The sequence below is a fragment of the Pristiophorus japonicus genome, chromosome 5 (genome assembly GCF_044704955.1).
Source record: "Pristiophorus japonicus isolate sPriJap1 chromosome 5, sPriJap1.hap1, whole genome shotgun sequence".
Taxonomy (NCBI): Eukaryota; Metazoa; Chordata; class Chondrichthyes; family Pristiophoridae; genus Pristiophorus; species Pristiophorus japonicus.
This window is the reverse complement of record NC_091981.1, coordinates 268799349-268812281: the sequence shown is the minus strand read 5'-3', so window position 1 is coordinate 268812281 and position 12933 is coordinate 268799349. Positions and strand designations below refer to the sequence as shown.

Sequence of the window (12933 nt, the reverse complement as noted above, 5' to 3'; positions counted from 1 at the left end):
TCTTTTAATACCCTGGGATGCATTTCATCAGGACCAGGGGACTTGTCTACCTTGAATCCCATTAGCCTGTCCAGCACTACCCCCCTTGTGATAGTGATTGTCTCAAGGTCCTCCCTTCTCACATTCCTATGACCAACAATTTTTGGCATGATTTTTGTGTCTTCCACTGTGAAGACCGAAGCAAAATAATTGTTGAAAGTCTCAGCCATTTCCACATTTCCCATTATTAAATCCCCCTTCTCATCTTCTAAGGGACCAATGTTTACTTTAGTCACTCTTTTCCGTTTTATATATCTGTAAAAGCTTTTACTATCTGTTTTTATGTTTTGCACAAGTTTACCTTCGTAATCTATCTTTCCTTTCTTTATTGCTTTTTTAGTCATTCTTTGCTGTTGTTTAAAATTTTCCCAATCTTCTGGTTTCCCACTAACCTTGGCCACCTTATACGCATTGGTCTTTGATTTGATACTCTCCTTTATTTCCTTGGTTATCCACGGCTGGTTATCCCTTCTCTTACCACCCTTCTTTTTCACTGGAATATATTTTTGTTGAGCACTATGAAAGAGCTCCTTAAAAGTCCTCCACTGTTCCTCAATTGTGCTACCGTTTAGTCTGTGTTTCCAGTCTACTTTAGCCAACTCTGCCCTCATCCCACTGTAGTCCCCTTTGTTTAAGCATAGTACGCTTGTTTCTGACACAACTTCCTCACCCTCAATCTGTATTACAAATTCAACCATACTGTGATCACTCATTCCGAGAGGATCTTTTACTAGGAGATCGTTTATTTTTCCTGTCTCATTACACAGGACCAGATCTAAGATAGCTTGCTCCCTTGTAGATTCTGTAACATACTGTTCTAAGAAACAATCCCGTATGCATTCTATGAATTCCTCCTCCAGGCTACCCCCTGCGATTTGAGTTGACCAATCGATATGTAGGTTAAAATCCCCCATGACTACTGCCGTTCCTTTTTCACATGTCTCCATTATTCCCTTGATTATTGTCCGCCCCACCGTGAAATTATTATTTGGGGGCCTATAAACTACGCCCACCAGTGACTTTTTCCCCTTACTATCTCTAATCTCCACCCACAATGATTCAACATTTTGTTCATTAGACTTGGCACAAGTCATAATATGACTTGTGCCAAGAAATGGGGGCTGAATGATGTAATGCCTGCACATAAGGTCTGCCCACCAGCAGTGGGCACTACCTTCAGAGGTCCTAGGATCATGGGTACACTCATGCTGGGCTCGGTATATAACCTGAACTTCACCTTTTTTTCTTGACTTCTGGAAGCCATTAAAGACTGACCAGGTTACACCTAGTCACTGGCTCACAGTACCGAGTTCATTGTATCATTTGATACACCACAACAAGAATGACAGAGGTTGTGTCTAGAAGACGTCGTTGTGTGAAGCTTCAGCGCTGGTATTTGTGTAGACTTTTTTTTGGCTAGTTTTAATTATGGCAGCCAGTGGCTCAGTTGGGAGCACCCTTGTCTTGAAGTCAGAAAATTGCAGGTTCCAGTCCCACTCCAGAGGCCTGAGCACAGAAACCTAGTCTAACACTGCAGTGCTGAGGGAGTGTTGCACTGTCAGAGGTGCCATCTTTCAGATGAGACACTAAACCAAAGCCCTGTCTGCTCTCAGGTGGATGTAAAAGATCCCGTGGCACTATTTTGAAGCAGCACAGGTGAGTTGTCCCAGTGTCTTGGCCAATATTTATCCCTCAATCAACATAACAAAGACAGATTATCTGGTAATTATCACATTGCTGTTCGTGGGAGTTTGCTGAGCGCAAATTGGCTGCCATGTTTCCTATATTACAACAGTGACTACACTTCAAAAAGAATACTTCATTGGCTGTAAAGTGCTTTGGGATGTCCGGTGGTTGTGGAAGGCACTATATAAATGGAAGTCTTTCTTTAGTTTTAATGTCACTCTGAACCACCGAGTGGTGTGTGAGAGAACATTTTGGGGAATTGCTGCTCATCCATTAAATAGCACCCCAGAGAAAGCAGTTGATATCAGATACTCAACATATAGGGAGTCTCAGTACCTATCTGCAGCAACTCACTAAGATTACTTTTTTACCACCTCCCTCCCCTGCGATCACTACCACTGAGAAGGTCAAGAGTCGTAATGCCATAGGAACGACCTCACTTACAGGTCACACGCCATTCTGTATTGGACGTATATTGCAGTTCTTTCATCACTGCTGGATCAATATCCTGGAACTCCCTACCGAACACCATCAGCACAGGGGAAGATCCACAACCATCGTTTCAAGGCATCGACGGTTGGGTAATAGAAATATGGCCTTGACAGCATCACTCGCAACCCAAGAACCATTTGTTTTTTTTCAAATGCACATTCATGCCAGCTATGGGAGGAATTGGCAAATGTCATCCAAGCAAATTGTTCACTGCGATGAATGGTTCAAGTACAAGGGGATGTAGTTCAGAAGCTAGAAGTGAGAAATTAATTGAGAAGGATGTTTTTCTTCAAAAGAATAATATTATGAGGAAAGCGGCATGTTAGCATGGATGTGGGCAGTATAAATGGGTTCAAAAGGTGAGCAGTTTACATAACTAAAGGTCCATCAGGGCAGCCTTACTGAATTTGCCCTTAAGTGTGTTTCTGTATAGATAATGGATTGAGTTGAGTTGAGAAGGAATTTCTTCTCCCAGAGGGTTGTGAATCTGTGGAATTCTCTGCCCAAGGAAGCAGTTGAGGCTAGCTCATTGAATGTATTCAAGTCACAGATAGATAGATTTTTAACCAATAAGGGAATTAAGGGTTACGGGGAGCGGGTGGGTAAGTGGAGCTGAGTCCACGGCCAGATCAGCCATGATCTTGTTGAATAGCGGAGCAGGCTCGAGGGGCTAGATGGCCTACTCCTGTTCCTAATTCTTATGTTCTTATGTTCTTATGAGTGATATGGAGAGAAAGATTATGTGGCGTTGAACTGTAAAATGGGAGTGGCTTGTTTGGGGATTAATGCCCTTTTACTGTTTCTAGTTATTTTCGATTGCCACCAAAGTAGGTTTATTATTTATTTGACTTACTGCAACACAGCGTGAAGTGATTGTTGCATGTGCTCGGATCCGCAGATACAAGCAAATGTTGGATTGCAGGTGGAAGATCATTGTTATTGTATATTTAATATATATATGAATCTTTATATGCAATTTATAACATGCAAGTGGCTTATTTTCCTCAACAGATCAATGATTCAGGATCTTACAGTTTTATTATTGGCTATAAGAGAGCCATCAAACAATACAGAATTCAATTCAACTGGCAAATTGGCAACCTTGTTCATTTCTATTTATTTTGGCAGTAACTAACACATGTGAATTCTGCCTTTAGCTTTCAAAATAAAAATTGTGGAATAGCCAACAATTGGCATTCGTGCATAGTTAAGCAACATTCAAACTTGTAAAAGAAACATATAAAGTGTATTCCAGTGACAGACATTTCAACTTCACCTCTCCAATGTTAGATTAAAGGATCACTCAGGGTAGACAGAAGCAGACTTGCCAGGAATGTCCCTTGGCTTTCTGCCAATCAGCTGCTGTAACTTCGGTAGAAAATCAGGATACATAAACAGGGCTTCCACCGATCTTCTGCTGAAGTTATGGCGGCCCATCGGGAGAATTTGCGAAGAAATTCCCACCAACGGATTGCAGCGGTTGAAGGATCTTGTATGAGGGGACATAGCTATAAGATTAAATGTGTGGGGTTTAGGACAAAAAGCAAGAGAAAAACAGTGTCGTGAGGCTGTGGAATGCCTGACCAGAGTTAGTGATTGAAGCAGAGACCATGTCAATATTTAAGAATAGATTAGATAGATACTTGATGGAAAGGCGAATATAAGGATGTGGAAATTGGGTGAGTATACAAGATTAGGATTATTGATCGCATGGCAGATAAACACCAATGCTGACTGGTTGGATTGAAAGTGTCTGTGCTGTAGGGGGCAATTTTAACTTAACCTGCCCACCAGGAAAGAGACAGGATCAGGTGCAACACTTGTTTTATACCTTTGAAGACAATGGAGAGTAATATTGGGAAGAGTGTAAAACCGACGTATCACCCCCATCCCATGCATTTCCTGACTGGTGAATTAGGTTATAATTACCAGAATGTTGAAGTCATTCCCTGTAAACTTAATGTCATCATGTGACTACAAGGAATGTGGAAGGTGAACTAGATGGTAATTATTTTGTCTAGCAATTACTTGGTCAGAGGATCAGTTCTACATACTGGCTAAGAAGTTTTGAACCCACTACAACAATATAAGAACATAATAGGAGTGGGAGGAGGCCATGCGGCCCCTCGAGCCTGCTCCGCCATTCAATAAGATCATGGTTGATCTTCTACCTCAACTCCACTTTCCCACCCGATCCCCATATCCCTTGATTCCCCTAAAGTCCAAATATTTATCTATCTCTGTCTTGAATACACTCAACAACTGAGCCTCCACAGCCATCCGGGTAGAGAATTCCAAAGATTCACAACCCTCTGAGTGAAGAAATTTCTCCTCATCTCAGTCTTAAATGGCCGACCCCTTATCCTGGGACTGTGCCCCCTAGTTCTAGACTCTCCAGCCAAGGGAAATATAGAAACATAGAAACATAGAAAATAGCTGCAGGAGTAGGCCATTCGGCCCTTCAAGCCTGCACCGCCATTCAATGAGTTCATGGCTGAACATGCAACTTCAGTACCTCATTCCTGCTTTCTCGCCATACCCCTTGATCCCCCAAGTAGTAAGGACTACATCTAACTCCTTTTTGAATATATTTAGTGAATTGGCCTCAACAACTTTCTGTGGTAGAGAATTCCACAGGTTCACCATTCTCTGGGTGAAGAAGTTTCTCCTCATCTTGGTCCTAAATGGCTTACCCCTTATCCTTAGACTGTGACCCCTGATTCTGGACTTCCCCAACATTGGGAACATTCTTCCTGCATCTAACCTGTCTAAACCTGTCAGAATGTTAAACGTTTCTATGAGATCCCCTCTCATTCTTCTGAACTCCAGAGAATATAGGACCATTCGACTCAATCTTTCCTCACTGGACAACCCTCTCATCCCAGGAATCAATCCCAGCAACACAAAAGAGGTGATAGCCGGTATTTCCTTCCATTGATTTCAATGGAATCAGTGGCAAGGGTATGGAATTTGTGGCAGGGGCCAAAGACAATAGCTTCAGTCTTTCCAATATTTAACTGAAAGCTACAGCTCATCCAAGATAGGCTGTCTGATGAGGAGTCTGACAGCACAGAGGCAATAGCGGGGTTGAGTTGGGTCATCAGCGTACACGAGGAAGCTGACTTGGTGTCTTGGGATGATGTCAGCAAAAGACAACGCATTGATGAAAGAAAGACTTGGATTTATATAGTGCCTTTCGCAACCACTGGATGTCCCAAGGCGCTTTACAGTCAGTGAAGTAACTTTGAAATGTGGAGAGCTAATTTGCGCACAGCAAGCTCCCGCAAACAGCAATATGATAACGATCAGATAATCTAAGTGATGTTGACTGAGAGATAAATGTTAGCCAGGACACCAGGGATAACTGCCCTGCCCTTCTTCGAAATAATGCCATGGGATCTTTTACATCCACCTGAGAGAGCAGAAGGAGCCGCGGTTCAACATTTCATCCAAAAGACAGCACCTCTGATAACGCAGCACTGGAGTGTCAGCCTAGAATTTTTTTTTTCCTTAGATTTTTTTTTTCCCCTCCAGTGTAGGACTTGAACCCACAATCTCTGGTCCTGAGGTGAGAGTGCTATCCATTGAGCCAGTGGCTGGCACCCATGAGGAAGAGAAGTAGGACTAGGATAGATGCCTGGGTGTCTGCAGAGGCAACAACACAGAGGGTGGAAGAAAAACTATTGCTGGCAATGTTCTGACTACGATTGGAGAGGTAAGAATGGAACCAAACGTGAGCATTCCCACTGAGCTGGTCAATGGACGAGAGGCTTTGGAGGAGGACGGTGAGGTCAACCATCAAACGCTAAAGAGATCAATCAGAGAAAATGTACCACTAGCTAGAAGTCCAATCGCTGGATCTCTCGATGGGCATCAATGTACATTAATTCAAAGCTCAACAAATGACTCAACATTTCTCTCTAAAAGGTGTTGGCCCAGAAATCTCGTCCTCCCAGGGTTGGTACGGAGTGTGTACGGACCCGGGAAGGCATCGCAAAATCCGGTTTTCAGTGTACAATGAGCATGGGCTGAAAACCGGCTTTTCCGATCGGTCCAGCTGGAGCTTGACAGATCCAATGCATCTCGGTAGCCAGGACATTTGCAAGGGCAAGATTGTGCCCAACAAATGTCCTGAAAACTCTTGCGCCTGATAAAAGCAGGAGCATAGCCTACTTTCACAGGTGTAAGAGTTTTAAAACACACAAATACATTATAAAATAAAATTTTAAAAACAATTACTATGGCAAATTTATTTTAAACCATAATTAAAAAAACTTTTAAAAAATCGGAAAAATATATATTTTTTATAATACATAAACAACTTTATTTAAATTAATAAAAATATGTGGTGTATTTTTTCTATTTTTTATTAGTGTTTTGGGTGTTTGGGGGGGGGAATTCTCATTCATAATAATGGGAACTCCATTATATGAATGAGAACATACTTTTCCTTGATTGGCTCCCCAGAGCCATGTGACTGCAGCACCAGTCCTGTGCACGTCCTGACGTGCACGCGCTGCGATGCGCAGTCAGTGAAAGCCTCAGGACCAGGAACTCGCTTGGGTGCAGCAGCTTCAGGTAGGTGCACATCTTTTTTAACTTTTTCCTTCAATCACTGACCGGGATTTCTCAGCCGTTGTTCAGAGCGAAGAGCTCTTAACTGCAAAATGAGGAAAATGGAAATAAAATGACATTTTAGTTTGCTAAACACGTATATTTTAGTCATCAACTATCAACTTTCAGCAGATACAGCATGTTTATGAAATTAAAGCCAAATGTTAAAAGGAAACCAAGAGCTAACAGCTTCTGTTTATTTAAATTTCATAAGGGTGCCCTGATAGTGAAGTGGTTAAGAAGCCAACTTCAAATAGTAGATTGGCAGCTCACTGTAATTCTTCCTTATTCCAAGACTTCTGGTAAACATCTTTTTGTGGGTCCCAATTCAAACAACCATGGGGTTGAAATTGGGCCATGTTGTGTTAATTTACAGGCAGTAAACAGACGCCAATGGGCCCAGTTAGGCGGCCAATAGCCCGAATAGTTGAACTATGTCCAATGCCATCTTGTTTGGGGCATTGTAAAAACGTCCCTGTTGGCTGTCGAAAACAGACATTTTGAATATGACCTTGAATGCGTGAATAAGGGGCCTGAAACATGTTTTATGACCGTAACCGAAAATTGGTTTTTCCCTGAGCACTGCAAGCATCGGACCTACAACGTCCATGCAGCCTGACCAGCGGCATTAAAGGGAACACTGGAAGCTGCGAGCAAAAAGCTAAGCTTGGAAAAAAATGATTTACCTGAACATGGAGCCAGGAGGAGCATAGAAACATAGAAACATAGAAAATAGGTGCAGGAGTAGGTCATTCGGCACTTCGAGCCTGCACCACCATTCAATAAGATCATGGCTGATCATTCACCTCAGTACCCTTTTCCTGCTTTCTCTCCATACCCCTTGATCCCTTTAGCTGTAAGGGCCATGTCTAACTCCCTCTTGAATATATCCAATGAACTGGCATCAACAATTCTCTGCGGTCGAGAATTCCACAGGTTAAAAACTCTCTGAGTGAAGAAGTTTCTCCTCATCTCAGTCCTAAATGGCTTACCCCTTATCCTTAGACTGTATCCTCTGGTTCTGGACTTCCCCAACATCGGGCACATTCTTCCTGCATCTAACCTATCCAGTCCCGTCAGAATTTTATATGTTTCTATGAGATCCCCTCTCATCCTTCTAAACTCCAGTGAATACAGACCCAGTCGATCCAGTCTCTCCTCATATGTCAGTCCTGCCATCCCGGGAATCAGTCTGGTGAATCTTCGCTGCACTCCCTCAATAGCAAGAACATCCTTCCTCAGAGTAGGAGACCAAAAGTGAACACAATATTCCAGGTGAGGCCTCACCAAGGTCTTGTACAACTGCAGTAAGACCTCCCTGCTCCTATACTCAAATCCCCTAACTATGAAGGCCAACATACCATTTGCCTTCTTCAACGCCTGCTGTACCTGCATGCCAACTTTCAATGACTGATGTACCATGACACCCAGGTCTCGTTGCACCTCCCCTTTTCCTAATCTGCCGCCATTCAGATAAGATTCTGCCTTCCTGTTTTTGCCACCAAAGTGGTTAACCTCACATTTACCCACATGAGACTGCATCTGCCATGCATTTGCCCACTCACCTAACCTATCCAAGTCACCCTGCAGCCTCTTAGCATCCTCCTCACAGCTCACACTGCCACCCAGCTTATTGTCATCTGCAAACTTGGAGATATTACTCTTAATTATTTCATCAAAATCATTGATGTATATTGTAAATAGCTGGGGCCCCAGCACTGAGCTCTGCGGCACCCCATTAGTCACTGCCTGCCATTCTGAAAAGGATCCGTTTATCCCGACTCTCTGCTTCCTGTCTGCCAACCAGTTCTCTATCCACGGCAGTACATTACCCCCAATGCCATGTGCTTTAATTTTGCACACTAATCTCTTGTGTGGGACCTTGTCAAAGGCCTTTTGAAAGTCCAAATACACCACATCCACTGGTTCTCCCTTGTCCACTCTACTAGTTACATCCTCAAAAAATTCTAGAAGATTTGTCAAGCATGATTTCCCTTTCATAAATCCATGCTGACTTGGACCAATCCTGTCACTGCTTTCCAAATGCGCTGATGTTTCATCTTTAATAATTGATTCCAACATTTTCCCCACTACTGATTTCAGGCTAACCGGTCTATAATTACCCATTTTCTCTCCCCCTCCTTTTTAAAAAAGTGGTGTTACATTAGCAACCCTTCAGTCCATAAGAACTGATCTAGAGTCGATAGACTGCTGGGAAATAATCACCAATGCATCCACTATTTCTAGGGCCATTTACTGAAGATACTTCAGTGGGATGCAAACTATCAGGCCCCGGGGATTTATCGGCCTTCAATCCAATCAATTTCCCTAACACAATTTCCCACCTAATAAGGATTTCCTTAAGTTCCTCTTTCTCTCTAGACCCTCGGTCCCCTAGTATTTCCGGAAGATTAATTCGGTCTTCCTTCATGAAGACAGAACCAAAGCATTTGTTCAACTGGTCTGCCATTTCTTTGTTCCCCATTCTAAATTCACCTGAATCTGATTGCAAGGGACCGACGTTTGTCTTCACTAATCTTTTTCTCTTCACAAAGCTTTTGCAGTCAGTTTTTATGTTCCCAGCAAACTTCCTCTCATACTTTATTTTCCCCTCCTAATTAAACCTTTTGTCCTCCTCTGCTGAATTCTAAATTTCTTCCAGTCCTCAGGTTTGCTGCTTTTTTTGGCCAATTGATATGCCTCTTCCTTGGATCTAACACTATCCTTAATTTCCCTTGTTAGCCAAGGTTGAGCCAACTTCCCGGTTTTATTTTTACTCCAGAGCAGGAATGCGGGCCACAGACAGTCAATCTTGTGGTCTCCCCCTGCCACAGACGAGCTGGCTCTGGTTAAAAATCTACCTATCTGTGATTTGAATACATTCAATGAGCTAGCCTCAACTGCTTCACTGGGCAGATAATTCCACAGATTCACAACCCTCTGGGAGAAGAAATTCCTTCTCAATGGGATTTAAATTGGCTCCCCCGTATTTTGAGGCTGTGCCTCCTAGTTCCAGTCTCCCCATCAGTGGAAACAACCTGTCTGACTTTATCTTGTCTATCCCTTTCATTATTTTAAATGTTTCTATAAGATCACCCCTCATCCTTCTGAACTCCAATGAGTAAAGACCCAGTCTACTCAATCTATCATCATAAGGTAACCCCCTCATCTCCGGAATCAGCCTAGTGAATCGTCTCTGTACCCCCTTCAAATCCAGTATATCCTTCCTGAAGTAAGGTGACCAAAACTGCATGCAGTACTCCAGGTGCGGCCTCACCAATACCCTATACAGTTGCAGCAGGACTTCCCTGCTTTTGTACTCCATCCCTCTCGCAATGAAGGCCAACATTCCAATCACTTTCCTGATTACCTGCTGCACCTGCAAACTAACTTTTTGGGATTCATGCACAAGGACCCCCAGGTCCCTCTGCACCGCAGCATGTTGTAATTTCTCCCCATTCAAATAATATTCCCTTTTACTGTTTTTTTTTCCAAGGTGGATGACCTCACATTTTCTGACATTGTATTCCATCTGCCAAAGCTTAGCCCATTCGCTTAACCTGTTTTCAGAACTTGTGAAACATAAATTCAATGATAATACTTCTGTAATAATCCTGGTTTCACATTTCACAACCTGTTAATTTACTTATTGAGTGGTATAACTGTTTAGTTCGGCCTGCTGGAAAGTGTGCAGGGAAGAGCAAAACATCTTCCCCGAAAAAAAATGGGTGGGTTTTGAGCGTGGGGGCAGTTAAATTGCTAAAAATTGGATTCCTGATCTTATCCCGTTTCCGATCCACACACTTCCGGTTTTAACGGAGACGGGACAGAGGACAGGTGACCGACCTGCTCCCAGGGGTGGTACGCCAATTTAAATATTATAATAAGGCCGGAATCCTCTTTTTTTCGCCTCCATTTTGAATTTAACTGCATGTAGACGGGATTCACACAATTCATAAAACCCGGCAGTTAAACCGAGGCAGGGTCTGCTGCATCCAGCAGGTGAGTGGCTTTACATCTACCCGCCTACTGATACTGATTATCTCAAGATCCTCCCTTCCCACATTCGCGTGACCAGCAATTTTTGGGTCTTCCACTGTGAAGACCGAAGCAAAATAATTGTTTAAGGTCTCAGCCATTTCCACATTTCCCGTTATTAAATCCCCCTTCTCATCTTCGAAGGGACCAACATTTACTTTAGTCATTCTTTTCCGTTTTATATATCGGTAAAAGCTTTTACTATCTGTTTTTATGTTTTGCGCAAGTTTACTTTCGTAATCTATCTTTCCTTTCTTTATTACTTTCTTCGTCATTCTTTGCTGTCGTTTAAAATTTTCCCAATCTTTTAGTTTCCCACTAACCTTGGCCACCTTATACGCATTGGTTTTTAATTTGATACTCTCCTTTATTTCCTTGGTTATCCACGGCTGGTTATCCCTTCTCTTACCGCCCTTCTTTTTCACTGGAATATATTTTTGTTGGGCACTATGAAAGAGCTCCTTAAAAGTCCTCCACTGTTCCTCAATTGTGCCACTGTTTAGTCTGTGTTTCCAGTCTACTTTAGCCAACTCTGCCCTCATCCCACTGTAGTCCCCTTTGTTTTAGCATAGTACGCTCGTTTGAGACACTACTTCCTCACCCTCAATCTGTATTACAAATTCAACCATACTGTGATCACTCATTCCGAAACAATCCTGTATACATTCTATGAATTCCTCCGCAAGGCTACCCCCTGCAATTTGATTTGAACAACCGATATGTAGGTTAAAATCCCCCATGATTACTGCCGTTCCTTTTTCACATGCCTCCATTATTCCCTTGATTATTGCCCGCCCCATCGTGAAGTTATTATTTGGGGGCCTATAAACTGTGTCCACCAGTGACTTTTTCCCCTTACTATCTCTAATCTCCACCCACAATGATTCAACATTTTGTTCATTGGAGCCAATATCGTCTCTCACAACTGCCCTGATATCATCCTTTATTAACAGAGCTACCCCACCTCCTTTCCCTTCTTGTCTATCTTTCCGAATTGTCAGATACCCCTGTATGTTTAATTCCCAGTTTTGGCCAACCTGCAACCACGTTTTTGTAATGGCCACCAAATTATACCCATTTGTAATGATTTGTGCCGTCAACTCATTTACTTTATTTCGAATGCTGCGTGCGTTTAGGTAGAGTGTTTTTAAACCATGATTTTTAGTTTTGACCCCTCCTGCAGCCCCTTTATATTCATACATATTGTCCCTTCCTATCACCTTGTGGTTTACACTTACCCCAGTGCTACTCTGCTCTGTTGCCTCCTGCCTTTTGCATTCTTTCTTGGGGTCCTGTTCATCTGAGCTCTCACCCACTCTAACTAGCTCAGAGCCCTCTCCTGGGTTCCGAATACTCCTTGCATTGAGGCACCGAGCTTTCATGCTTGCCTTTTTATTACACTTTGACCCTTTAGAATTTTCCAGTACAATGGCCCTTTTTGTTTTTTGCCTTGGGTTTCTCTGCCCTCCACTTTTACTCATCTCTTTTCTGTCTTTTGCTTTTGTCTCCATTTTGTTTCCCTCTGTCTCCCTGCATTGGTTCCCATCCCCCTGCCATATCAGTTTAACTCCTACCCAACAGCACTAGCAAACACTCCCCCTAGGACATTGGTTACGGTTCTGTCCAGGTGCAGACCGTCCGGTTTGTATTGGTCCCACCTCCCCCAGAACCGGTTCCAATACCCCAGGAATTTGAATCCCTCCCTGCTGCACCACTGCTCAAGCCACGTATTCATCTGAGCTATCCTGCGATTCCTACTCTGACTAGCTCGTGGCACTGGTAGCAATCCTGAGATTACTACTTTTGAGGTCCTACGTTTTAATTTAGCTCAAAGCTCATTAAATTCGTCTCATAGGACCTCATCCCTTTTTTTACCTATATCGTTGGTACCAATGTGCACCACGACAACTGGCTGTTCACCCTCCCTTTTCAGAATGTCCTGCACCTGCTCCAAGACATCCTTGACCCTTGCACCAGGGAGGCAACATACCATCCTGGAGTCTCGGTTGCGGCCGCAGAAACGCCTATCTATTCCCCTTACCATTGAATCTCCTATCACTATCA

General features: G+C 43.1%; 1 long non-coding RNA gene across 1 annotated transcript in view; it reads right to left on the bottom strand.

The window, feature by feature from the left end:
* Positions 1 to 6631: 6631 nt before the first annotated feature.
* The window catches only part of LOC139264004 (uncharacterized), a 185934-nt gene continuing 179632 nt past the window's right edge, over positions 6632 to 12933 (bottom strand). The window contains exon 3 of the long non-coding RNA XR_011593273.1: positions 6632 to 6877. This is a non-coding gene — a long non-coding RNA (uncharacterized lncRNA). The remainder of the gene's footprint in view (positions 6878 to 12933) is intronic.